Here is a 24,694-nt window from a genome sequence, read left to right on the forward strand (position 1 = left end):
AAATTCTATTCTGCGTACGCCAGCGGTACGTTCCCACTATAACCTAATATATATATACCCAAGACTGGATATATTACACAAGGTTAACCCTTGCCGCCCGGAAATACGGAAGTAATTAGAAGTGAAGAGAAGACAGGAAAGATGGAAAAGTGGGAGAGAAAGACGAAGAATGGAGAGGAGGACAGGAAAAGGCGACTGCCGATTTCCTCCAATTGGGTCAGCCTGGAGGTGCCGTCTATGTGAAGCCGAGGCCGAAGAGGTGTGTTGCCTCCGCCGGGGGGCCTTAAAGGTCCAAACACCCTGCATCGGCTCAACCCCCAGGATCCCCTTTTCCCCAGACACGGCTAAGCCGCGCACGGCTACACGCGGGAGGGTCCAACCCTCGTGTGCTCGGGTCCGTGGTGTCGCCACACACCAAACGCCTGCTGACGCAGACGCCCCTGCGGGGGCCGGATGAGGTGTTGACCACGTCACGATCTTTACGAAAAATAATGTGTGACCGGAGAAAATTTGTCTGTGTAGCTTTTGAGTGCGTTTCCTGAACACACAGTACCTTTGTATTAAGTTTGTGTAGGAGTTCTGTTACGTCGTCAAGATTGTGGATGAGACCTCTCACATTCCATTGCATAATTTGTGTATCCATTTTGATAGAGTTGGATACTGTGTGTTCTGGAAAGGAAAGGTTAGTTCACCGGCGCTTTGCAGACGCCGTGACGGGAGTTTTCTCTCTTTTGGAGCGATCGAGAGATCCTCGCCGCTCCTTAGGCGCTGGTGGCGCCGTCTTGCTGGTGGTTGTGTCCATCGCCTCTAGCGAGGCGCTGGACACGGGCTCTTCCGAGCGCTTTGCTTGACGTGAAGGCCTCGGCACCTTGGACGACGAGACCTTCGAGGTCACCTGCCCGGAGGTAGATGGCCCCGTCTGCTGGGGTGACGGAGCAGCGCTAGCTGCAACCGCCGCGGGGGCAGGTGGCGTAACTGCCGACTCACTGCTTGCGGGTCGGACAGCCGCCGAAAGCCGTTGTGTCGCTGCCCCCTGACGCGTCACATCGGCAAAGCTACTCTTAGGCAGGTATGACACCCGCCTACGTGCCTCCTTGAAAGATATGTTTTCTTTGACTTTGATTGTCACAACCTCTTTTTCTCTTTTCCAGGACGGGCAGGACCGCGAGTATGCGGCATGCTCGCCATCACAGTTGACACAATGTGGAGTTTTCTGGCACGTTTCGGAGGAATGTTCATTGTCACTGCACTTGGCACATGTCAGCCGGCCTCGACAGTTCTGTGAACTGTGGCCAAACCTTTGGCACTTAAAGCATCTAAGAGGATTGGGCACGTACGGCCTGACACGGAGCTTGATGTACCCGGCCTCGATTGACTCGGGCAGGACACTCGAACCGAAGGTGATTATGAAGTGTTTGGTTTGGATTTCTTTGCCATCTCGTCTCATTTTAATTCTTTTGACATTTATAACATTCTGTTCACTGAAGCCCTCCAAGAGCTCAGCCTCAGTGAGCTCCAGCAAATCATCATCCGAGACGACGCCGCGGGAGGTATTCATCGTGCGGTGAGGGGTTACTACTACTTGGGTCTCTCCAAATGATACTAGTTTAGGCAGTTTCTCAAATTGCTTCTGATCGCGGAACTCCAAGAGGAGGTCACCGCTTGCCATCCTCGAAGCCTTATATCCTGGACCAAACACTTCTGTAAGAGTCTTCGATACAAGGAACGGTGAGATTGTTCGCACTTGTTTAGCTGGTTTTTCTGAGTGGATTACGTGAAAACGAGGAAAATTGTGGACTTGCCGTTCGAAAAACTGAAAGACTTCTTCGGTGCGCCCTCGTTTCTGAGGGCGATCAGGGAGTTTAGGAAACGCGTTTTCCATAGATACAGTTGGGTTTTCGGCCGCGATGCCGACCACCCACCATGGAGCCCAACAGGGGGACGTGACAGGAGTTCCTGCTAGAGAAAACCTGCCAACGCCAGCCGTACATCGCTGCTATAAACAAATACTGCATAACCAAGGCTGGCTAGCTACACAAGGTTAACCCTTGCCGCCGGGAAACTAGGAAGTGAGGAGAAGTGATGAGAAGACAGGAAAGATGAAAAAGACGAGAGAGAAAGACGAAGATTCGAGAGGAGGACAGGAAAAGGCGACTGCCGATTTCCTCCGGGTGGGTCAGTCCGGGGGTGCCGTCTATGTGAAGCAGAGGCCAAAGGGGTGTGTTGCCTCCGCCGGGGGGCCTTAAAGGTCCAAGCACCCAGCATCGCCTCAACCCCCAGGATCCCCTTTTCCCCAGACACGGCTAAGCCGCGCACGGCTACACGCGGGAGGGTCCAACCCTCATGTGCTCGGGTCCGTGGTGTCGCAACACACCAAACGCCTGCTCACGCAGGCGCCCCTGCGGGGTTCACAAATTAGGTCATATGGCTGGTGTGAAGATGTTGTTATCGCTGCCTATGTGGTTGTCTGCACTCTGCAACACACAGAACACACAGAAGATACCACACACAACACACAGAAGATACCAACGGATCTCTCTGCAATAAATCACAAGCAACCGTACCCCACTTGCAAGCAGGGGATTGACAAGGCAGACAAGGCAGTCGGGGAATATGGCATAGGCACTAGGAATAGCAGGGGAGAGTTATTAGTAGAGTTTGTGGAACAGAGTAATGTATGGATAATGAATACCTTCTTCCGCAAGCGGGATAGCCGAAAGTGGACGTGGAGGAGCCCAAACGGCGAGACTAGAAATGAAATACACGTCATACTCTGCGCTAACCCTGGCATCATAGAAGATGTGGACGTGCTCAGCAAGGTGCGCTGCAGTGACCATAGCATGGTAAGAACTAGAATTAGCCTAGACCTGAGGAGAGACCGGAAGAAACTGGCACATAAGAAGCCGATCAATGAGTTAGCGGTAAGAGGGAAAATAGATGAATTCCAGATCAAGCTACAGAACAGGTATTGGGCTTTAACTCAGGAATAGGACCATAGTGTTGAAGCAATGAAAGACGATCTTGTGGGCATCATTAAGGAGTGTGCAATAGAAGTCGGTGGTAACTCCGTTAGACAGGATACCAGTAAGCTATCGCAGGAGACGGAAGATCTGATCAAGAAACGCCAATGTATGCAAGACTCTAACCCTACAGCTAGAATAGAACCGGCTGAACTTTCTAAGTTAATGAACAAACGTAAGACAGCTGACATAAGGAAGTACAATATGGATAGAATTGAACATGCTCTCAGTAACGGAGGAAGCCTAAAAGCAGTGAAGAAGAAACTAGGAATTGGTAAGAATCAGATGTATGCGCTAAGAGACCAAGCCGGCAATATCATTACCAATATGGGTGAGATAGTTCAAGTGGCTGAGGAGTTCTATAAAGATTTATACAGTACCAGTGACACCCACTAAGATATTGGAAGAGAGAATAGTCTAGAAGAATTAGAAATCCCACAGGTAACGCCGGAAGAAGTAAAGAAAGCCTTGGGAGCTATGCAAAGGGGGAAGACAGCTGGGGAGGATCAGGTAACAGCCGATTTGTTGAAGGATGGTGGGCAGATTGTTCTAAAGAAACGGGCCACCCTGTATACGCAATGTCTAATGACTTCGAGCGTACCGGAATCTTGGAAAAACGCTAACGTAATCCTAATACATAAGAAAGAGGACTCCAAGGACTTGAAAAATTATAGACCGATCAGCTTACTGTCCGTTGCCTACAAAGTATTTACTAAGGTAACTGCAAATAGAATCTAGAACACCTTAGACTTCCGTCAACCAAAGGACCAGGCAGGATTCCGTAAAGGCTACTCAACAATACACCATATTCACACTACCAATCAGGTGATAGAAAAGTGTGCGGAATATAACCAACCTTTATATGTAGCTTTCATTGATTACGAGAGAGCGTTTGATACAGCCGAAAGCTCAGTATTCATGGAGGCATTGTGGAATCAGGGTGTAGACGAGCCGTATGTAAAAATGCTGAAAGATATCTATAGCCGCTCCACAGCCACCGTTGTTGTCCAGAAAGAAAGCAATAAAATCCCAATAAAGAAAGGTGTCAGCCAGGGAGATACGATCTCTCCATTGCTATTCACAGCGTGTTTACAGGAGGTATTCAGAGACCTGGATTGGGAAGAGTTGGTGATATGAGTTAATGAGAATACCTTATTAACTTGCGATTCGCTGATGATATTGCCTTGCTTAGTAACTCAGGGGACCAACTACAATGCATGCTCACTGACCTGGAGAGGCAAAGCCGAAGGGTGTGTCTAAAAATTAATCTGCAGAAAACTAAAGGAATGTTTAACAGTCTCGGAAGAGAACAGCAGTTTACGATAGGTAGTGAGGCACTGGAAGTTGTAAGGGAATACATCTAGATAGGACGGTTAGTGACGGCGGATCCGGATCATGCGACTAAAATATTCAGAAGAATAAGAATGGGCTGGGGTGCGTTTGGCAGGCATTCTCAGATCATGAACAGCAGGCAGCCATTATCCGCCAAGAGAAAAGTTTTTAACAGCTGTGTCTTACCAGTACTCACGTACGTGGCAGAAACCAGGAGGCTTACGAAAAGGGTTCTACTTTATTTGAGGACGACGCAACGAGCTATGGAAAGAAGAATGATAGGTGTAACGTTAAGGGATAAGAAAAGAGCAGATTGGGTGAAGGAACAAACGGAAGGTAATGATATCTTAGTTGCTGCCCTAAAGCCACGACCCGGTAGGATACATAACAGAACAAAAAACAATAAAGCAAAACCAATTATCTTCGTTTTCTTTTCTAGCACCTAATCAAGTATACTTGATTTGTCAAGGTACTTGAGGTCTTTATTTGACATTGAACTGCGTAGAGCCGCACCTGAGGCAAAGCAAGCGGTGGAGCATTTATTTCAAACTTGTGCTTCCAGCTCGCTCGTTCACATGGGGACAAACGAAATCCATCTGCCTGCCCTGTGTGAATAATAATCGTTCTGTGGGAAATTGTTACCACAATACCCTGATGCAAGTACACCAATTCACAGTTTTCCAAACGTGCTGCTGCTTCTCAAGCTGTGTGTATTCATGTGTTGGTTCTGAAACTGCAATGTCAGTGCTTCCTTTAAAACTGCGTCCACCCGTTTGAAATGTTTTGTGATAAGTGATCTGACGATAGTTTATCATCCCCAGAGATGGCATTGTTCTGAATGGCAACTTGTTGCAGGAGTATCTTGGCTACTTACGCAGCACAGCATGGCTAGGATGGCAATCTCAGTGTTGTTGTAAGTGCTTGCCATAACATCTTTAGCAACGGTAGGACCTATCGCGGCAGCGGACACGACTGTTTTTCTTGAGTCAATGGCATCCTTTATTACGCGTTTACATGCCCTTGCCTCAAAGAATAAAGCTGGCTGAAAAAGAGGCTGAAAGCACTCCACTCGTACCCCTTGCAGCGGTTTGGTAATGTGCTGTGGCCATGAATATTTGCAACAAAATTTCATATTTGCTTACATTGCTTTTACAAGTTAACATCTGATTTCCACATCACACTAATAGCAAGACTGAAATAATAAATGCAATGGTGAGCTTACAAATTATGCATTGAGCCCTCATAAATACAGATGGCGTAATAGGGTGCTCACTGGCACTGAACATATTCTAATTTATACTGAATGATTGTAGTCAGTCAAAATGAAGATTCCTCTATTCAACAAATACGCAATTGAACAGTGGTCTCGCGGAAAAAATGCAGTACTGACAAACAGTAGAAGAGCCGGCTATTACATCAGACTAGTCAGATTGTAGGCCAATAGACCAATAGGCTTGTAGGCCGATAGACATGTAGGCTGGTAGGCTTGAGGCTGATAGATTTGTATACCTAGGCTTTTAGAACGACAGGCTTCTAGGCCAACATGCTTGAAGACCATCAAAGTCCCAAATTACGGTTAGCCAAGAGACATGTAAGCCGATAGCCTGGTGCAATTTTGACTCTGTAGTGTTCCCGTACTTGTGTGATTGTGACTACGCACCTGGCCGGCCGGCCAAATGCCGTAGGCGTACTTGCCCGCTAGCAGCTATGACAACTTGCCTGCCCGATATATCAAAGCATGCAGACGCAAGCATTATTCAGTCGTTTATTCTACATTCATTTGTTATGATATCACTGCCGGCAGCACGTGTCCCCACCAATGAGCTGTATTTTGGAGTAGACCACTCAAGTTCCTCTGAAGATTTTTCTTACAATGTATTGCTGTTCTCGCCTGCGTGTAAGCGCATCGTCCGTCTGCGTCATCACACCCATGTTATAGTATACATAGACATATCGGTGGTCATAGCCTTTATAAAAGAAAGGTACGCTTCTGATTGGTGTGCACGCCATGACTACGCAAGACTTTGTACGGGAAGCTGCTCCCTACAGAAGAATTGCTGTTTTGACGCATGGAGCCATAACTTCATTGTAACCCATCATGAAGCACATGCATGCAGTGACATCATAGGCAATATATGTTACCTAGATCATCATGTTTCTCTTTTCAATTACAACTTTATTTGAATAACGGCACCTATTTTAGATAAACAAATGTTTACCAAGTCCGTGGTTAAAATGACATTCCACATCAGAGCCCATGTCTTTTAATGACGCCGTCTATATTTCCAAAATCTAGATCTCCAAGCATTCACGATATCCTAACAAAGCAGACAGTGGTAGGGTAGCTCAATGGCATTGCGCCGTATGGCTAATACTGATGTAGTACTGAGAGTCACTCGTGTGATTATTAGATCCCCAGGTTTACATACTTGGTGTAGCATATTTATTCCGGCGACTAAAATTCTCGCTGTTTACAACACATGCAAAGGTTTGGAGTTTGAAAACTTTTATTCTCATTTCCAGATTTCACGAAAATCTTCACGGCAGCCTAGTGGAGCTCTATAAATCGTAACTCTCCTTCTGAAAGGCCATACTCCTCGAAGTCTCGTACCCACAGGGTATTTTAGCTGTCTGTAATATAACCGAAGGCGCTGTATGTCTACAGGCCACCGAATATAAGAGTAATATTCGATGCCCTCTTTAGGATACATAGTATGATATCCGTTTTTTGATAAAAAGTTGAAGCCCATGTTTACAACACAACCGTGTGTGTATCCAGGAAAACCAGGGATATCTGGTGGGTAGTCCATTTCTTTGTCTAATCTATATGCGTAATCTGAAAATAAGAGAATGGGACCCATTCAGAAAACAGATTCAGCTTTACTGGACATTGGTATTTAGTTATTTTGGGTAACACCGCATGCCAAATTACCTTTATCTCTTGAAATTACCTCAATGTATTAAGTTACGTCAGCGAAGAAAACGAGACTTCAAAACTGCTTATAAAAACCGAGCTTTGCGACCAAGCAAATTCCATGGCATTCTTTTTCAGGTGATGGGCTGCCTGTCTTCTCTTTGTCACAGATGAATAGCACTGCAAGAATCCCAGGCAGCACACCAGCAATGGTCCAACCATGGCCCAATGCTGGCAGAAATTGGTACCAATATTGGACCAATGTTGGCATATTGGCAAAGTGCAACCCAATCCAATGTTGGCGCAGCATTAAAGCCAAGATTGGACCAATGTTATGCCAATGCAGCAGTCATTGTGCTGCCAGCGTAGGACCAGCGTTAAAGCCAAGATTGGACCAATGTTATGCCAATGCAGCAGCCATCGTGCTTCCAGCGTAGGACCAGCGTCAAAGCCAAGATTGGACCAATGTTATGCCAATGCAGCAGCCAACGTAGGACCAGCGTTGAGCCATATCGTGGCCGTTATTAATGCCAGCTTTGAGCCAATGCAGGAGCCATTGCGCTGCCAGCGTAGGACCACTGTTGAACCATATCGTTGCCATTACTAGTGCCACCTTTGAGCCAATGCCCTTTGCATGACGAATATTTTATATACGCTGGCTCTAGAGCACGCAGCCATTCTTACCGCAAACATTTTGCTAGGGGCACTTTTATAGCAATTGTCCCCATATCGTCTTCCCCAATAATAGCTAGGAAAGCTCGACAAAAAGATGTCAAGAAGCAGAATTCATCTATACCTGCAGATAATAATAAAAGAATAATGAAATTGAGTTTTATGACAGTTTATTTGCGACTAAGTTTTCACAAACAGGCATTTTCCGTTGATCTAGATGGGTGACGCTCGGTTATCTTCAAGCAGATTATTTACAGGCACTTCCCTCAGGATAGGAATTGGGCAAGGTGCTGAGGATGGTGGGCTGGCCAGGGGTTTCAGGGCAGGGAGCTGACGTCCGTAGGCAGGTTGGCCAGTGCTTGGATGACGGCGGGCTGATCAGGCCCCGAGGACCACGATAACGCGGTGGTTTCTTTGAAATTGCTACCACTTCCCATAGCGACTTCACCATTACTTGGAGGAGATGCTTGCACTGTAAAATAAAAAGAAATATTATCAGAGCTGTTGGTATGACAAATGTATGCGGCAGTGTTTTTACTGGAAAAATCGCTATACCGCAACAGTACTATAAGTCAGAGCAGGGAGTTCGAAGGGGTGAATCAAGAAACTTTCTTGCAAGGGATTTGTCAGGTAACGCTTTTCAATATTTCGACATATATGGCATATTTCGCAGAAGGCGTAACAGAATATTTTGAACAAACATAATATGCGCAGGATCCGCCCGCCTTGTTTACACTCCACATCTAGTCAGCGTAGCACTTTATAATTAAAGAATTGCAGCAAAACCTGCAACAGCACAAAAAAGCCTAGTTTCAGACTGTCGAGACACAATGCGGCCTTCGTGCGAAATTTTTAATGTGAAAACCAAATACTTCCGTGAGGAAGCACTGGCAAAAGAGGCATTTATTATACGGAAAGAAAGAAATACTGCCGGCTGGAAATGATGCTTGACCTAGAACAGTGAGAAGAAGCGTGGTTCTTCGGTATGACTAGCAGGATCAGGCGGCAATCAGGCAGGATCAGGAATTTGGGTGAAATTCACAGAGATCTATACGTGTTCTACTCCGGGCACTATTCAAAAGCTGCGAATAAAAAATAGCTTTGTAATTACAGGCACTCTACATTAGCCAGGGCTGTTTCAGTAATATATATACCGCGTGATATTGCTCCTTATAAAACTTATAACATGCGCAAAACAAATGCACTCACCATTGTAAGATCCCTGCTTCTGTGTATCCGAGTTCACCCCACATCGAGGACGGTAGCCAAGAGCGCCGACTTTTTTTCTAGTTGTTCTTTCGCGTATATTAATTCCAACACACACAAACATTCGTGGCCACTTTGCTGCGTATTTCAAGATGTAGGCTTCTCAGTAGGAATGAAGACCGCAAGCGCGCATTTTTCACGATAGGAGTGCGCTGACAAAAACGGACAAGATGGCAAGCACTCGGGTGGTGTTGCACCCATTCGGCCAGCTAGCGATGCCTAGAAGGAAAGAGTGAAAGGAAAGGGTGAATAAAGAAAACGCCGTCAACGCCACTCCCCCCAGCCCCCCACCTGGCCTAGCACGACCGCGTTTTATGGGTGGCAGGGTCGGAGGGAGAGCAGGAGGACAATAGTGACCCCGCCACTTTCCCCCGTGCTTCCGAGAGCAGCCAATTCGACACAGCAGCTTATAGCTGTCTGAGCGCTTCACTCATAGCATTGACCAGGCTCACGTGGGTGCGTGGGGGAGAGCCAAGTGGAGGCTGAAGGACGGAAAGTTAGGTCGAAAAAAAAAATCCGGAATGGGCCCTGCCAAATACAGGCAATGACAAGAGATTGCTGACACGGGAAAGCCAAAACCTGCAGTTATTTTTTTTATGTCAGGGGCATTCATACAAGGAGCTTACTACGCATGCACGAACAAACAAATATATTGGAATAGGAGCATGATGATTATGTCACCGCAACATGCCATGCATGCTAAATAAACAAACAAAAGCTTAAATAATACATATGCGCTCCATCTCGATGCAATATAAAACGGTTCCATCAGCTCTGTGGCACTGTAATTCTCGATTCTCCTCAGAATCCTGATCCACCAAAGCCGCGGAGCGTACATGCAAAATGTGCAATGCGCAGGCAAATTGGCAATATGGTTGCTTCTTATGGAAAGCTCATGTTCCCATGCACGATCAATAAAGCAGCGGCTAATTTTATGCGACTTCCCCTGCTTGCAACGTGGTGCACTGGCTTTTGTCTTTAGGGAGCGCATTTCGGTGAAGGCGAAGTGCAAAAATGGCGGTGTACCATGCATGACATGGGAAAACCGCACGTGGTTCCACAGGTGGTCGCAGCTTGCAAACATATTTCTGGTTCCTGCACAGTGTGCCTGTGATCACAGCGTTAGTTTTCAGAACACGTTGTTCAATCTCAGCAAGTCGTAGAACACTAAAAACCGACAAGGCAAAAATTGGCCTATTACGGGCCAATGCCTCCAAAGAAAGTAAACAAGTAACCCATATTGGCAAATCCGTACGAAAGTCGGTCCAATAATTCCCGCCTTGTTGAACGGCAGTGCCAATATTGTTTACTGACTGTGTAATGTGGGCCAACATTGGATCTCTATCAGAATGGCACAGCCAATATTGTTTACTGACTGTGTAATGTGGGCCAACGTTGGATCTCTATCAGAATGGCACAACCAATATTCGCGCCACACTGTTAACCTTAGGCCAACATTGGGCCAGGAACCAGAATGGCACTGCCAATATTCGAACCACGCTGTTAATCTTAGGCCGTCATTGGGCCAGGAAGTGCCGATACGTTTCCAACGTTGGCCCGGCCTAACGTGCCGCCTGGGTTAAGCGAGGCCTAGAATGCACGACTTAGAGCATCTTCGTTCGCGTTCAACCTTCCCTTCTTATAACGGACAACAAGGCTGTGCTGCTGGATGGTCATGCTCCATCTCAGCAAACGGCCGCTTTTAGACGACATGCTACATAACCAAGTTAGAGGGCAGTGGTCCATTTCAACAACAAACTTAGAACCACCGACATAACAAGCCAGCATCTGAACGGCCCGCAAAACGCAGGCGCACTCTTTCTCAGATGTACTGTATGCTTCTTCTCTACAACTTAGTGTGCGACTTAAATGCAATATTAGTCGTTCATGACCACTATCATCTTCTTGGCAAAGCACCGCTCCCATGCATCGATCCTGAAGAAGGCCATCCTTGGCTGCAACGTGGCCGAGGATCGTCAACTTGCGTGCGGCAAAGGGACAATTCTTGAGATTAGGCTGCAGACCAGCGTCGGTTAAGGAATTCAGCAGTGCTGAAGGCGGCGCAGGTGTGTTGCCAAATCTAGGGCGAACACTTCATTGTCAAAGTAACATAGACATATTGTTATGCGAAGAACGAGTCGGTAACATGATGAACTATTTACAGATTATATTTACAACAGCGGTTGCAGCGCTGGCCGGTTAGATTCACAGCGCGAGCCGAATTCGTTCTTCCTCCTCTTTTCGCAAGTGGCGGTCCCCCGCAACTCGTTCAAACAATAAAATACCACACGCATATTGCATAATCCCCGGCGGCAGAAGCAACGTCCTGAATCGCCGATATGTCATCACTGGGAGGGTGATACTGCTTCAGTCGTGCAACGTGCACAATATCACTGAACTGGGAAGCAGATGGAGCGTCAGGGGCTATCTCGTAGGCGACGGGAGTCACGGCACGAAGCACTCGGTATGGGCCTGTGTAACGAGACAGCAGTTTCCCTGAAAGGCCAACCTGACGTGACGGAGACCACAGACGCACTAAAGAACCAGGCGGGAATCGCACGCCTCGGTGTCGCTGGTCGTACAAACTCCTTTGACTCTCTTGGGATTTCAGAAGGCGGTCATGCGCAACTTCTCTTGCGTGGGCACAGCGGGCGATGGCGTCATGTGCATATTCTCTGGTCGAGCCGCGTGAACAGGGAAGGTTGTGTCGAGGGGCTGTGCTAGTTCTCGGCTGAACAGAAGGAAAACTGGGGAATAACCTGCTGTGTCGTGGTGCGAGGAATTTTAATCAAATGTGACAAATAGTAGAGCAGCGTCCCAGTCAGTGTGGTGTGAAGATACATATTGCTCGAGCATGTCTCTGAGAGTGCGATTGAGACGCTCCGTGAGGACGTTTGTTCGCGGATGGTATCACATGGATACATTGTGCCTCATGGCACAGGACTGCAAGATGTCCGCGACAATTTTTGATAAGAATGTCCGAGCACTTTCTGTGAGAAGTCGTCGCGGAGCTCCATTTAATAAAATCACGTCGCGCAGGAGAAAATTAGCGACATCTGTGGCACAGCTTGGAGGAAGCGCTCGGGTGATGGCGCAGCGCGTGGCGTAATGTGTGACCACAGCGATCCACCTGTTCCCAGAGTTAGAAAGAGAAAATGGCCAAATAGGTCCAAACCAACCAGAAATAATGGCTCCGCGGGAATGTCAAGTGGTTCAAGGTACCCAGCAGGGAGCGTCGATGGTGTTTTAGGTGGTTAGCATTTGTCACACGCAGCTATGTATCTTCTAACGGAGCGAGCAAGCCCTGGCCAAACAGGCGTCAGCGGATCCGGTCGTAGGTACGTGACACACCCAGGTGACCGGCAGTGGGGAGGTCGTGAAGTGCGTAGAGAACAGCTGAGCGATAGTGTTTAGGGTTCACATAGAGTAATGCATGGCCGTTGGTGCGGAGGTTGCGGCGGCAGAGTACACCATCTTGAAGGGCGAATGAGCGAAGGGAATTGCCGACAAGTGACGATTCTAGGCGGTCAGTGATGATATGCAAGGATGGCTCACAGGGCTGCTCGTCGGGGACATGGAGCAGTGGAAAAACAGAGAAAACACAGGCGTCGGTGCCATTAGCAGACGTAGAATGTGCACCTTCGACTACGTACCGAGAGAAGCAATCTGCGTCCTGGTGTTGGCGTCCCGACTTGTAAGTCACTGTGTAAGGGTATTCTTATAGTCGGAGTGCCAAATGACCGAGCCGGCCAGTATGATCCTTGAGCGTCGAAGGCAAAGAGAACGCATGATGGTCTGTGATTACTGAGATGGGCTTGCCATATAAATATGGGCAGAACATTGAAACTGCCCAGGCGAGATATTCGCGCTCGGTAATTAAAGAGTTGCGCTCGGCAGTTGTCAGGAGCCGGCTATCGTAGGCTATAACGCGGTCACGTCCGTACTGGCGTTATAACCCTTAACCACTGTCATTGGTTCAGACCTGTGTAGGTGCGGACGAGTCAAAGTGAGCTAAGACCTGTGAATTGGTGATAATCGTGATAAGGCGTGAAAATGCGGCAGCCTGAGGCGCGCCTTTCTTCAGATTTCACGTGAGTGGTTGAACGATTGCTGCGATATCTTTCACGAACTGTCGGAAATAAGAACAGAGCCCCACAAAACTCCGGACGTCTTTCACAGACTGAGGTACAGGAAAAGCCGTTACTGCTCGAGCCTTCTCTGGGTCGGGTTGTACTCCAGAAGCGTCGACGAGAAGGCCTAGCACTATAATCTCTTCGGGCCCGAAGTGGCACTTCAATGAGTTTATTTGGAGCCCAGCCTTGCGGAAGACGTGAAGGATAGTTGCGACGTGCTCAAGGTGCGTCTAAAATGTGCAAGCGAACATAAGCACCTCGTCGAGGTAACAAAGGCAAGTTGATCATTTCAAACCTTGAAGCAGATGGTCGATCATCTGTTTGAATGTGGCAGACGCATTTCATAAACCGAACGATATAACCTTGAATTGGTAGAGGCCATCTGGAGTGACGAAAGCGGTCTTTTCGTGGTCCTGCTTATCGACGGAAATCTGCCAATATCCATATTGAAATCGATGGCCGAAAAGTATTTAGCCCCGTGAAGACAATCAAGAATGTCGTCGATTCGTAGTAAAGCGTAAACGTGCTTTTTAGTAATTCGGTTTACGAGGCGTTAGTCAACGCGAAAACACCACGTGCCATCTTTTTTTTTTTTTTTTTTTGACGTGCTTGACCAGCGACGCCCAAGGACTCGATGAGGGCTCAACAATGCTTCTGGCGAGCATCTTGTTTACTTCCTCCTGAATAACTTTCCGGTCTGCCATGGACACGCAATTCGGTCGGCGGTGGATGGGAACAGCATCACCAGTGTTTATCCAATGCTTAACAAGGGACGTCTCGCGAAGTGGTCGATTGTCAGTGTCATACATGTCGTGGTAGGAATGCAAAAGGCGATTCGACGAAGGTTTGGGCTTTTGGAGGTACGCGAACAAACGCTGTAGTGCAGAGGGTGTTTGGTTGTTCGGGGCGAACGTCTGAAAGAAGAGGAAGATCGAGGCACCGCGTACCGGTGGCACAGTCGATGAGGGCAGAACGCGTCGTCAGAAAGTCAAGCCCGAAGATTAGGTCATGAGGGCAACTGGTCAGCACGGTGAACAGGATTGGAACTTCGCGGCCAGCAATTCATATGCTATCAGTGCGCATACCCATCAAGGCAACAGTGGCGCCATTGGCGACGCCTACGGCTCGAGTGATGGCAGGCGTAAGAACCTTTTTGAGGCGACGACATAGGTTAGCGCTCATTATGGAGACTTGGACTCCAGTATCAATTAATGCCGTCAATGGAACACCATCTACGTCCCCTTGAATTAGGTTCGTGCTGGTGAGGAGCGTGAAAAGAGGATTTGGGCCGGATTAACTCGATGTAGCACTTCCTCCTAGAGCTGCATGGCCTAGTTTTCCGTCCGTCGGTTTAGCGAGGAAAAGCGGCGAGGCTGGGGGACGTGGAGGGACGGCGTTGAGGCGACGGCGATCGCATGGAGGAGTGGCTGTAAGGGACATGAGAAATAGGGTACAGACAGCGAGGTGAATAACGGCAAGCGTCGGCGTATGGGCGAGGAGCAGGGAATGAGCTCCAGTATGGCGGCATTCAGGTGGTGCTGTTGAGGCGGGATACATGACCAACGCGGTGGCAGCAGAAGCCGATCGGTTTGTCGTCTGGGGTTCGCCATTCATCAGGATTGCGTGGTCTTGGAGCGAAATACTGGTCATTGCAGGTTGTGGACATGTGAATGTGTGCCGAATCAGGTGGAGACACAGACCAGGCGGTAGGGATGCCAAGGTTAGAAATTTCTTGCTATACAACTGCTTGCATACCGGAAATAGGGGGGGGGGGGCTTTTTGGTCAAAGGTACCGTCAGGGGGTTGTGGACGAAAGGGGTCCGGACTCGCCGCTTCATTCTCACGGTGAACGGTGCGTGTGACGTTCTCTTGAAATGGTTTTGTGGCAGTAAGAGCGGAGCAAGAGGACGTGGCAGGTGTGTTTATGAGCCGGGAGAACAGTCGGACGACGCGGCGGCTTTTGGCTACCTCGAAGCGGTGGCATTCTTTGACGATGGCCTCGACGGTAGAAATATCGTTATAGACGAGCAAAATGAAGGCATCGCACGCGATGTAATTGAGGATATGGCCCACCTTGTCAGCATCGGCCATGTGCTCGTCGAATTTGCGGCAAAGCGCGAGCACTTTCTGTGTGTAGGCGATATACGGTTCGGTCGACGACTGGACACGGGTGGCAAGCTCTTTTCGCGCAGCCTGTAGGGGACCTGGCGGGTAACGAAATAGATCGAAAAGCCGCTCTTTTAACATGTTGCAGCTGGAGAGCTCGATCTCATGTGTGCGAAACCAGAGACGCGGTGTCGCGTAATAAAAGAGATTAAAAATAAAAGGTAACATTGGCGAGCACGATGGTAGGGTCCCGGTGGTGGCTTTGGCTAACACGCTCATACATGCTGAGCCAGTTGTCGACGTCAACGTCATTTTGAGCGGAGAATGTCCCAGGATAACGGAGACTAGGAATCGTAACATACGTTGTGGTTGGCGCCGCAGGTGTAGGTGGCGATGGGGTGGTTCCATCGGAAGCCATGGCTGAGAAGAGGACGGCATGGCCTCTTCGGAGGTCCGTGACGAGGGCGGGGAACGTTCCACCTCCACCACAATTTTACGCGAAGGACGACTCAGTAGGACGAGCAACTATTTACACATTATATTCACAAGAGTGGTTGCAGCGCTGACCCGTTAGATTCGCAGCGCGAGCCCAATTAGTTCTTCCTCCTCTTTTCCCGAGTGATGGCGCCCATCCGCCTCGTTCAAACATTCAAAGATCACACGCGTGTAGCAATATCTTCCATTTAAGTCTGTGCGAAACGTTATTTGACATCCTTTCGAGTGTAGCAGGCGCGTTGCAAAGTCCGAAAGGCATGACGGTAAACTCATATAGGCCATCTGGTGTAACAAATGTAGTTTTCGGGCGATCGACCTCCACCATCGGGACCTGCCAGTAGCCTGATTGCCAGTCTGTTCTGTATCGGCCAGGCGGTATGACAACATTGTACCGTGAATGACGTGTGCCTGACCGGCATGCAGCGTTATCTATAAAAGTACGCTGTTGCCTCGAATAAAGGGCTTTTTGCGTCGCTGCCCCAGAAGCGTCTGTCTGCTGCTTAGAACAGAGCATCTGACGTAGAGAATGTGATGCGGCGCGCAGCAAGCCACCTCCGGCCCACAACAGTCACGAGGCAGAACCGCCTACGGTGCAAGGCGACACGGAGCCCTTGCAGGCACGACTTCATCGATTGGAGCAGTGCAAGAGCGCCAAGAAGCAAGAGGTCACGGAGCCCTTGCATGGACTTCAGCGACTGGCTGGAGCAAGTGAACAAGAACCGACAGTACGGACAACGCACATCAAGGAAAACGACTAGGCAGATAAGTGAAATTTGCTCATTATGGCAGAACCCGAACGTGATCCGAAGCTCGACAGAATGACGGAATACGGCCAAAAAATCGAAAATATACGCTCGTATTTTGAACGCTTCGAGAACTACGTAGACATAGACGTAGACTACGTAGACTACGTCCCTGCAGGCAAGAAACTAAAGTTGTTTCTGAACATACTCGATGCGCAAGCGTTTGAAGAGCTAAAGAAAATAACTCTTCCTCATTTGCCTTCTCAGAAGACTTTCGAAAAAATTAAACAGCTTCTGGAAGCTCATTTCAGCCCAGCTCACTCAATAATCGCAGGGCGCTGTAAATTTAATCGCCAAATGCATCAAGAAAATGACAGTGTCAAAGATTTCATCCCTGAACTGAAGCTTCTCGCAAGAGATTGCAATTACGGCACGTTCCTAAATGATGCCTTAAGGAACAGACTAGTGGCTGGTTTGCGTGACGAGGAAACGCAACGGGCTCTTTAGGCACAGGCTGACTTGACGTTCGAGCTGGCGCGCAAAACAGCGCTTGAAAAAGAGCTGGCTTGCTGCAAGATCTCTTACATTGTACTCTTCATTGCGCTCCATCTCGATGCAATATAAAACGGTTCCATCAGCTCTGTGGCACTGTAATTCTCGATTCTCCTCAGAATCCTGATCCTCCAAAGCCGCAGAGCGTACATGCAAAATGTGCAATGCGCAGGCAAATTGGCAATATGGTTGCTTCTTATGGAAATCTCATGTTCCCATGCAAGATCAATAAAGCAGCGGCTAATTTCATGCGACTTCCCCTGCTTGCAACGTGGTGCACTGGATTTTGTCTTTAGAGAGCGCATTTCGGTGAAGGCGAAGTGCAAAAATGGCGGTGTACCTTGCATGACATGGGAAAAGCACACGTGGTTCCACAGGTGGTCGCAGCTTGCAAACATATTTCTGGTTCCTGCACAGTGTGCCTGTGATCACTGCGTTAGTTTTCAGAACACGTTGTTCAATCTCAGCAAGTCGTAGAACACTAAAAACCGACAAGGCAAAAATTGACCTATTACGGGCCAATGCCTCCAAAGAAAGTCAACAAGTAACCCATATTGGCAAATCCGTACGAAAGTCGGTCCAATAATTCCCGCCTTGTTGAACGGCAGTGCCAATATTGTTTACTGACTGTGTAACGTGGGCCAACATTTGATCTCTATCAGAATGGCACAGCCAATATTGTTTACTGACTGTGTAATGTGGGCCAACGTTGGATCTCTATCAGAATGGCACAACCAATATTCGCGCCACACTGTTAACCTTAGGCCAACATTGGGCCAGGAACCAGAATGGCACTGCCAATATTCGAACCACGCTGTTAATCTTAGGCCGTCATTGGGCCAGGAAGTGCCGATACGTTTCCAACGTTGGCCCGACCTGACGTGCCGCCTGGGTTAAGCGAGGCCTAGAATGCACGACTTAGAGCATCTGCGTTCGCGTTCAACCTTCCCTTCTTATAACGGACAACGAGGCTGTGCTGCTGGATGGTCATGCTCCATCTCAGCAAACGGCCGCTTTTAGACGACATGCTACATAACCAAGTTAGAGGGCAGTGGTCCATTTCAACAACAAACTTAGAACCACCGACATAACAAGCCAGCATCTGAACGGCCCGCAAAACGCAGGCGCACTCTTTCTCAGATGTACTGTATGCTTCTTCTCTACAACTTAGTGTGCGACTTAAATGCAATATTAGTCGTTCATGACCACTATCATCTTCTTGGCAAAGCACCGCTCCCATGCATCGATCCTGAAGAAGGCCATCCTTGGCTGCAACGTGGCCGAGGATCGTCAACTTGCGTGCGGCAAAGGGACATTTCTTGAGATTAGGCTGCAGACCAGCGTCGGTTAAGGAATTCAGCACGTGCAGAAGGCGGCGCAGGTGTGTTGCCAAATCTAGGGCGAACACTTCATTGTCAAAGTAACATAGACATATTGTTATGCGAAGAACGAGTCGGTAACATGATGAACTATTTACAGATTATATTTACAACAGCGGTTGCAGCGCTGACCGGTTAGATTCACAGCGCGAGCCGAATTCGTTCTTCCTCCTCTTTTCGCAAGTGACGGTCCCCCGCAACTCGTTCAAACAATAAAATACCGCACGCATATTGCATAATCCCCGGCGGCAGAAGCAACGTCCTGAATCGCCGATATGTCATCACTGGGAGGGTGATACTGCTTCAGTCGTGCAACGTGCACAATATCACTGAACTGGGAAGCAGATGGAGCGTCAGGGGCGATCTCGTAGGCGACGGGAGTCACGGCACGAAGAACTCGGTATGGGCCTGTGTAACGAGACAGCAGTTTCTCTGAAAGGCCAACCTGACGTGACGGAGACCACAGACGCACTAAAGAACCAGGCGGGAATTGCACGCCTCGGTGTCGCTGGTCGTACAAACTCCTTTGACTCTCTTGGGATTTCAGAAGGCGGTCATGCGCAACTTCTCTTGCGTGGGCACAGCGGGCGATGGCGTCATGTGCATATTCACTGGTCGAGCCGCGTGAACAGGGAAGGTTGTGTCGAGGGGCTGTGCTAGTTCTCGGCTGAACAGAAGGAAAACTGGGGAATAACCTGCTGTGTCGTGGTGCGAGGAATTTTATTCAAATGTGACAAATAGTAGAGCAACGTCCCAGTCAGTGTGGTGTGAAGATACATATTGCTCGAGCATGTCTCTGAGAGTGCGATTGAGACGCTCCGTGAGGACGTTTGTTCGCGGATGGTATGACATGGATACATTGTGCCTCATGGTTCAGGACTGCAAGATGTCCGCGACAATTTTTGATAAGAATGTCCGAGCACTTTCTGTGAGAAGTCGTCGCGGAGCTCCATTTAATAAAATCACGTCGCGCAGGAGAAAATTAGCGACATCTGTGGCACAGCTTGGAGGAAGCGCTCGGGTGATGGCGCAGCGCGTGGCGTAATGTGTGACCACAGCGATCCACCTGTTCCCAGAGTTAGAAAGAGAAAATTGCCAAATAGGTCCAAACCAACCAGAAATAATGGCTCCGCTGGAATGTCAAGTGGTTCAAGGTACCCAGCAGGGAGCGTCGATGGTGTTTTAGGTGGTTAGCATTTGTCACACGCAGCTATGTATCTTCTAACGGAGCGAGCAAGCCCTGGCCAAACAGGCGTCAGCGGATCCGGTCGTAGGTACGTGACACACCCAGGTGACCGGCAGTGGGGAGGTCGTGAAGTGCGTAGAGAACAGCTGAGCGATAGTGTTTAGGGTTCACATAGAGTAATGCATGGCCGTTGGTGCGGAGGTTGCGGCGGCAGAGTGCACCATCTTGAAGGGCGAATGAGCGAAGGGAATTGCCGACAAGTGACGATTCTAGGCGGTCAGTGATGATATGCAAGGATGGCTCACAGGGCTGCTCGTCGGGGACATGGAGCAGTGGAAAAACAGAGAAAACACAGGCGTCGGTGTCATTAGCAGACGTAGAATGTGCACCTTCGACTACGTACCGAGAGAAGCAATCTGCGTCCTGGTGTCGGCGTCCCGACTTGTAAGTCACTGTGTAAGGGTATTGTTATAGTCGGAGTGCCAAATGACCGAGCCGGCCAGTATGATCCTTGAGCGTCGAAGGCAAAGAGAACGCATGATGGTCTGTGATTACTGAGATGGGCTTGCCATATAAATATGGGCAGAACATTGAAACTGCCCAGGCGAGATATTCGCGCTCGGTAATTAAAGAGTTGCGCTCGGCAGTTGTCAGGAGCCGGCTAGCGTAGGCTATAACGCGGTCACGTCCGTACTGGCGTTATAACCCTTAACCACTGTCATTGGTTCAGACCTGTGTAGGTGCGGACGAGTCAAAGTGAGCTAAGACCTGTGAATTGGTGATAATCGTGATAAGGCGTGAAAATGCGGCAGCCTGAGGCGCGCCTTTCTTCAGATTTCACGTGAGTGGTTGAACGATTGCTGCGATATCTTTCACGAACTGTCGGAAATAAGAACAGAGCCCCACAAAACTCCGGACGTCTTTCACAGACTGAGGTACAGGAAAAGCCGTTACTGCTCGAGCCTTCTCTGGGTCGGGTTGTACTCCAGAAGCGTCGACGAGAAGGCCTAGCACTATAATCTCTTCGGGCCCGAAGTGGCACTTCAATGAGTTTATTTGGAGCCCAGCCTTGCGGAAGACGTGAAGGATAGTTGCGACGTGCTCAAGGTGCGTCTAAAATGTGCAAGCGAACATAAGCACCTCGTCGAGGTAACAAAGGCAAGTTGATCATTTCAAACCTTGAAGCAGATGGTCGATCATCTGTTTGAATGTGGCAGACGCATTTCATAAACCGAACGATATAACCTTGAATTGGTAGAGGCCATCTGGAGTGACGAAAGCGGTCTTTTCGTGGTCCTGCTTATCGACGGAAATCTGCCAATATCCATATTGAAATCGATGGCCGAAAAGTATTTAGCCCCGTGAAGACAATCAAGAATGTCGTCGATTCGTAGTAAAGCGTAAACGTGTTTTTTAGTAATTCGGTTTACGAGGCGTTAGTCAACGCGAAAACACCACGTGCCATCTTTTTTTTTTTTTTTTGACGTGCTTGACCAGCGACGCCCAAGGACTCGATGAGGGCTCAACAATGCTTCTGGCGAGCATCTTGTTTACTTCCTCCTGAATAACTTTCCGGTCTGCCATGGACACGCAATTCGGTCGGCGGTGGATGGGAACAGCATCACCAGTGTTTATCCAATGCTTAACAAGGGACGTCTCGCGAAGTGGTCGATTGTCAGTGTCATACATGTCGTGGTAGGAATGCAAAAGGCGATTCGACGAAGGTTTGGGCTTTTGGAGGTACGCGAACAAACGCTGTAGTGCAGAGGGTGTTTGGTTGTTCGGGGCGAACGTCTGAAAGAAGAGGAAGATCGAGGCACCGCGTACCGGTGGCACAGTCGATGAGGGCAGAACGCGTCGTCAGAAAGTCAAGCCCGAAGATTAGGTCATGAGGGCAACTGGTCAGCACGGTGAACAGGATTGGAACTTCGCGGCCAGCAATTCATATGCTATCAGTGCGCATACCCATCAAGGCAACAGTGGCGCCATTGGCGACGCCTACGGCTCGAGTGATGGCAGGCGTAAGAACCTTTTTGAGGCGACGACATAGGTTAGCGCTCATTATGGAGACTTGGACTCCAGTATCAATTAATGCCGTCAATGGAACACCATCTACGTCCCCTTGAATTAGGTTCGTGCTGGTGAGGAGCGTGAAAAGAGGATTTGGGCCGGATTAACTCGATGTAGCACTTCCTCCTAGAGCTGCATGGCCTAGTTTTCCGTCCGTCGGTTTAGCGAGGAAAAGCGGCGAGGCTGGGGGACGTGGAGGGACGGCGTTGAGGCGACGGCGATCGCATGGAGGAGTGGCTGTAAGGGACATGAGAAATAGGGTACAGACAGCGAGGTGAATAACGGCAAGCGTCGGCGTATGGGCGAGGAGCAGGGAATGAGCTCCAGTATGGCGGCATTCAGGTGGTGCTGTTGAGGCGGGATACATGACCAACGCGGTGGCAGCAGAAGCCGATCGGTTTGTCGTCTGGGGTTCGCCATTCATCAGGATTGCGTGGTCTTGGAGCGAAATACTGGTCATTGCAGGTTGTGGACATGTGAATGTGTGCCGAATCAGGTGGAGACACAGACCAGGCGGTAGGGATGCCAAGGTTAGAAATTTCTTGCTATACAACTGCTTGCATACCGGAAATAGGGGGGGGGGGGGCTTTTTGGTCAAAGGTACCGTCAGGGGGTTGTGGACGAAAGGGGTCCGGACTCGCCGCTTCATTCTCACGGTGAACGGTGCGTGTGACGTTCTCTTGAAATGGTTTTGTGGCAGTAAGAGCGGAGCAAGAGGACGTGGCAGGTGTGTTTATGAGCCGGGAGAACAGTCGGACGACGCGGCGGCTTTTGGCTACCTCGAAGCGGTGGCATTCTTTGACGATGGCCTCGACGGTAGAAATATCGTTATAGACGAGCAAAATGAAGGCATCGCACGCGATGTAATTGAGGATATGGCCCACCTTGTCAGCATCGGCCATGTGCTCGTCGAATTTGCGGCAAAGCGCGAGCACTTTCTGTGTGTAGGCGATATACGGTTCGGTCGACGACTGGACACGGGTGGCAAGCTCTTTTCGCGCAGCCTGTAGGGGACCTGGCGGGTAACGAAATAGATCGAAAAGCCGCTCTTTTAACATGTTGCAGCTGGAGAGCTCGATCTCATGTGTGCGAAACCAGAGACGCGGTGTCGCGTAATAAAAGAGATTAAAAATAAAAGGTAACATTGGCGAGCACGATGGTAGGGTCCCGGTGGTGGCTTTGGCTAACACGCTCATACATGCTGAGCCAGTTGTCGACGTCAACGTCATTTTGAGCGGAGAATGTCCCAGGATAACGGAGACTAGGAATCGTAACATACGTTGTGGTTGGCGCCGCAGGTGTAGGTGGCGATGGGGTGGTTCCATCGGAAGCCATGGCTGAGAAGAGGACGGCATGGCCTCTTCGGAGGTCCGTGACGAGGGCGGGGAACGTTCCACCTCCACCACAATTTTACGCGAAGGACGACTCAGTAGGACGAGCAACTATTTACACATTATATTCACAAGAGTGGTTGCAGCGCTGACCCGTTAGATTCGCAGCGCGAGCCCAATTAGTTCTTCCTCCTCTTTTCCCGAGTGATGGCGCCCATCCGCCTCGTTCAAACATTCAAAGATCACACGCGTGTAGCAATATCTTCCATTTAAGTCTGTGCGAAACGTTATTTGACATCCTTTCGAGTGTAGCAGGCGCGTTGCAAAGTCCGAAAGGCATGACGGTAAACTCATATAGGCCATCTGGTGTAACAAATGTAGTTTTCGGGCGATCGACCTCCACCATCGGGACCTGCCAGTAGCCTGATTGCCAGTCTGTTCTGTATCGGCCAGGCGGTATGACAACATTGTACCGTGAATGACGTGTGCCTGACCGGCATGCAGCGTTATCTATAAAAGTACGCTGTTGCCTCGAATAAAGGGCTTTTTGCGTCGCTGCCCCAGAAGCGTCTGTCTGCTGCTTAGAACAGAGCATCTGACGTAGAGAATGTGATGCGGCGCGCAGCAAGCCACCTCCGGCCCACAACAGTCACGAGGCAGAACCGCCTACGGTGCAAGGCGACACGGAGCCCTTGCAGGCACGACTTCATCGATTGGAGCAGTGCAAGAGCGCCAAGAAGCAAGAGGTCACGGAGCCCTTGCATGGACTTCAGCGACTGGCTGGAGCAAGTGAACAAGAACCGACAGTACGGACAAGGCACATCAAGGAAAACGACTAGGCAGATAAGTGAAATTTGCTCATTATGGCAGAACCCGAACGTGATCCGAAGCTCGACAGAATGACGGAATACGGCCAAAAAATCGAAAATATACGCTCGTATTTTGAACGCTTCGAGAACTACGTAGACATAGACGTAGACTACGTAGACTACGTCCCTGCAGGCAAGAAACTAAAGTTGTTTCTGAACATACTCGATGCGCAAGCGTTTGAAGAGCTAAAGAAAATAACTCTTCCTCATTTGCCTTCTCAGAAGACTTTCGAAAAAATTAAACAGCTTCTGGAAGCTCATTTCAGCCCAGCTCACTCAATAATCGCAGGGCGCTGTAAATTTAATCGCCAAATGCATCAAGAAAATGACAGTGTCAAAGATTTCATCCCTGAACTGAAGCTTCTCGCAAGAGATTGCAATTACGGCACGTTCCTAAATGATGCCTTAAGGAACAGACTAGTGGCTGGTTTGCGTGACGAGGAAACGCAACGGGCTCTTTAGGCACAGGCTGACTTGACGTTCGAGCTGGCGCGCAAAACAGCGCTTGAAAAAGAGCTGGCTTGCTGCAAGATCTCTTACATTGTACTCTTCATTGCGCTCCATCTCGATGCAATATAAAACGGTTCCATCAGCTCTGTGGCACTGTAATTCTCGATTCTCCTCAG

Source organism: Dermacentor andersoni, chromosome 5 (assembly GCF_023375885.2).
Source record: "Dermacentor andersoni chromosome 5, qqDerAnde1_hic_scaffold, whole genome shotgun sequence".
In the NCBI taxonomy this organism is placed as follows: domain Eukaryota; kingdom Metazoa; phylum Arthropoda; class Arachnida; order Ixodida; family Ixodidae; genus Dermacentor; species Dermacentor andersoni.